Source organism: Balaenoptera musculus, unplaced genomic scaffold (assembly GCF_009873245.2).
Source record: "Balaenoptera musculus isolate JJ_BM4_2016_0621 unplaced genomic scaffold, mBalMus1.pri.v3 scaffold_112_arrow_ctg1, whole genome shotgun sequence".
Lineage (NCBI taxonomy): Eukaryota > Metazoa > Chordata > Mammalia > Artiodactyla > Balaenopteridae > Balaenoptera > Balaenoptera musculus.
The window spans coordinates 1-4,198 of NW_023503206.1; the positions used below are offsets into that span (position 1 = coordinate 1).

Sequence of the window (4,198 nt, forward strand, 5' to 3'; positions counted from 1 at the left end):
TTCCTCAGCGGGGGCAGACGTACCTTCTCATCAGAGTGCTACAGGAAGAATGGAGAAAAAAAAAAAAAAAAAAAAAAGGAAGTGGACCTAATAAGGCGCGAGAAATACAGGCACCCCCCTCCCCCCGGCCTCTCTTCTCTTGTCTTTCTCCCCTGCCGCTGTGAAGCCCGATCTCAAAACCTACACCCCAGCGCTGCCACTGCGGTGGAGCGAGCGCGCCCGCTGAGGCCGCCCGGCGCCGCGCTAGCGCTAAGCGGCAGTGAGTTCCAACTCGACCTACACGCGGGCGCAGCGTGACGCTGGGCAGGTTAATTGGCCCCTCCCACAGAGGGTGGCAGCGGGCGCTGGCGTCACTTCCTTCCTGAGTTCCCTCCCGCCGCCGCCGCCGCCGCCGCCGCCGCCGCCGCCGGTACAGCTGCAGTCTCACCGCCCCTTGCTGCCCAGCACGTGCGTGAGCTGATGCTTCCACCGCAGCGGTAGAGACTCTGCTGTGTCACTTACCCTCCGCTCTGCCGTCCGCAAGGTAGCTTACTGGCCCCTGTCCTACCTCAGGCATCCGAGGGCTGCCCTGCGTAGCTGTGCCACGTCGTTTCACACGCCCACTGCCTCCGCGCGTCCCTGGCACTGCGGGCGCGTGGGGGAACAGGAAGACACGACTAAAGCCGCAGCCTGAGGAGCGATCGCTCTCACCCGTGGCTGCTGGGAAGTGCAGCGATCTCCACTACTCCTCCCTCACCCGTCTGCGACCTCGGTCCTGCTGCGCCGCTTGGCTCCACACCTCTGCGCTGCGCCGCCGCCGCACGGGATTGTGTCGGCAGCGCGCGTGCGTGCAGTAGCCTGGAGCGGTTAACGGACGAAGCTGTAGGGGCAGCCGCTGCTCCGAGGAAGGTGGGCTCAGTTTCGGTGGGAGCGGCTGTAACCTCGAACGAGTGGCGCGCGTGGGGCGCTACCGGTTAATCGCTACCTGTCAAGAAAGAAAGTGGCGCTCCAGGGCGCCTGCTTGCCTGGTGGACGAGACAGGAACGCATGCCGATGGGCATGAGTTACGGGGGCCGAGCCCACCTTACGGGGCCCCCCACCCGCATACGGCTAGAGCCTTCCTCAAGGACGGAGAATTTTGTCTCTTCGCTGCCGGAGCCGAACAAGTGAGCACGAAGCAGCAGCTGCCACCATGACGCGGTCCACGAAAAGGCAGGGAGTTTTCCGCGCGTGCAGGCATGGCCAAAGCCTCAACCCACTTCCCTGCAGGCGCAGCAGCTCGAAAAACCAATGGCACTTCCTCCACGAAAAGAGTGCTAGTCCAGACGGAGCAGTAGTACCTACTGCCTCACCGCTCTGCATCATCTGCAGATGTATATATAATTTTATAATCGCGAAGAAGTAAGATCATGTAATTTCATAATTCTGAAGAAGTAAAACGTAGGTAATTTTGTAAATCTGAAGAAATACATTTCTCTTCCTTTGCACACCTTTCTAGTTCCCCCCCAAGGGGGTGCACCGTTCCTGGAAGTACTGCAATACCAGGTCGATGCATGGAGTGGACGGAGCAAGCTCCTATTCCAACTCCCTGCTCCAAAAATCCATTTAATATATTGTCCTCGGATAGAGGACGTATCAGATATTAAACTGATAAGAACAGATACTACACTTGATCTTAGCCAAAAGGCCGAGAAGCGATACCGCCGTCAGCCCCTTCGCCAGCACACCCCTCTTCTCTCTCGCCTTTCAGCTCACGGTGAGGAAACTCAGCCTCACACCAATGCCCGCCCTCTTCCCTAGACTTCACAGCGCCCCAGTGCCACAACTTGTAACACATACCTAGTTTGTCAGATCCTTTAACTTATTGGGGGCTTTTAGGCTTTCTATTCTCCCATGCCTCCCCCAAACAGCCAAGCAATTTGCATGCCCCGCCCACAAGCGCGCCCGTTTCCTGCTCCCCGTGTGCGCCCTCTCGCGGTGGAACCGAAACAAGCGCGTACCCGGAAAGCTCCTTCCGCCTGCTTTCCCGGGAAACGCCCAGAGCGAGAGAGACGCACAGAGTTCTACCAGGTTTTGCTTTCCAGCATTTCTTTTTCTTCTCAACTTTTTCCCCAAACATACAGGTACGTTGAAAGATTTTTACGAGTGGACACCCACCCACCACCTAACGTCATCTTACTGTTGTACGGACGCATACGCACATGAGTTGGCTATGTTTAAGTTCTAGGGTCAAATTTTAATAACGTCGTTTCCCACAGTCCTTTATTTTCCCTTCTATCAGTTATTCACAAAAAGACTTAAATATAAGGAAAAACAAGACGAAACAAAGCAGGTCCTTCTTGTGTCAGGGCCTACTGGGTCCCGGAGAGCAAATGTGCATGTCTATTTTTCCCTGGATACTGAGAGATAAGGGGAGCCCCATCAGCCTGGCTGTGTTTTTTGCCCCCTACGGTCAGTTCAGTGGCACAGGTGCAGCCCAGAGTGGTTAGGAGGTGGAGGTTGGCCACGTGAGCCTGACAGCGCGGGCACGGGGCGAGGCAGCCGCGGGGGCGGGGGGGGGGGGCGCAGGAATCTACGTGCGGGGGGAAATTGTCTGGATGAGGGGTGGGGGTGAAGGGACGCTGAAAGGTGTGCCGACAAAACAATGAATCAATAGTCAATCTAAGAAGGAAACGGGAAATTTTCTTCGAGCCCACCTGAGGGTTATAACCGGGGAGACGGTCTTTCCGAAGCCTCTGAGGACTGTTGCGAAGAGGTAATGTACTTTCCTCCCCCGCCCCACCCCCGGGCCGCGTGGCTTGCGGGATTGTGGGATTTGGGATCTTAGTTCCCCCACCAGGGATTGAACCCGGGCCCTCCGCAGTGAGAGCGCCGACTCTTACCCACTGGACCGCCAGGGAAGTCCCATGTGATACTTTTTGTTTTTAATTGAAGTATAGTTGATTTACAGTGTTTCAGGTGTACAGCAAAGTGATTCAGATATATTTATTTGCTTTTTATTATATGTTCTTCAGATATATAATATATATTCCTTTTCAGATATATATACACGCTGTATATATTATACAGTATCACATAGTCTTTTCAGGTTCTTTTCCATTATAGGTTATTACAAGATATTGAATATAGTTCCCTGTGTTATACAGTAGGTCCTTGTTGTTTCACTCTTTTATGTATGGTAGTGTGTATCTCTTAATACCAAATTCCAAATTTCTCCCTCTCCTCCTCACTTTCCCCTTTGGTAGCCATAAGTATATGTGATTGTAGAGAAGGGGTAAGTGCAATCAAGCACACATCTTGGTAAAAGGTTACAGCTACTCAGAAGGAACAGATATCTTAGTTAAGGGTGTTAGTGCTTTTCTAAGTATGGGAAGCATGCAAGAAACTGGGTGCATAAAATTTTCTCTTGCAAATATCTAACTCTCTGAGGTCGGGTTCTGTCAGTTTCCTCCTCATCCTGATCTCCACCCTGAATCCCTTTCAGGGTGGGTGGTAGGTCAGCAACTATAGAGACTAATGACTTGATCCTTGTAGAACTGGATGGTGGGTAATTCTTTATTTTACAGTCCCTTCCCTTTCAGTCTTAATTTCCACCAAGGCTAAGAGGGCATGTCGTAACCAAACTGTGCCACTTGCTAAGAATGCTCACTCCCAGGTCAGGTGAGGATTTCGTTGATAGGCCACTCAATGTGCTATTACTGGACTAGGCCCTGTTAACAATAGCCAAAAGCCCCTGGACTGCCTGTCTTACTAGTCTGTTATGGTCCAGGAAACAGTTCCCGCTTGTTGCTCCTTCCCTCCTCTAGAGGTACACTATTGCAATCATTGCTGTTATAGAACTGGATATTTGATCTATCATCGCAAGTCCCCAAGTCATCGTTATTTCTTTTTTTTTTTTTTTTTTTATTAATTTATTTATTTATTTTTGGCTGTGTTGGGTCTTCGTTTCTGTGCGAGGGCTTTCTCTAGTTGCGGCAAGCGGGGGCCACTCCTCATCACGGTGCGCAGGCCTCTCACTATCGCGCCCTTTCTTGTTGCGGAGCACAGGCTCCAGACGCGCAGGCTCAGTAGTTGTGGCTCACGGGCCCAGTCGCTCCGCGGCATGTGGGATCCTCCCAGACCAGGGCTCGAACCCATGTCCCCTGCATTGGCAGGCAGACTCTCAACCACTGCACCACCAGGGAAGCCCGTCATCGTTATTTCTGATCTCAGATGGCCG

The 4,198-nt window shown here is 52.7% G+C and overlaps 1 non-coding gene across 1 annotated transcript; it reads right to left on the reverse strand.

Annotated features, from left to right (window-relative positions):
• Window positions 1–1,487: 1,487 nt before the first annotated feature.
• On the reverse strand, window positions 1,488–1,678 carry LOC118889482. Its single transcript, XR_005018541.1, has one exon. It is a non-coding gene; the product is annotated as a U2 spliceosomal RNA (small nuclear RNA).
• Window positions 1,679–4,198: the final 2,520 nt, after the last annotated feature.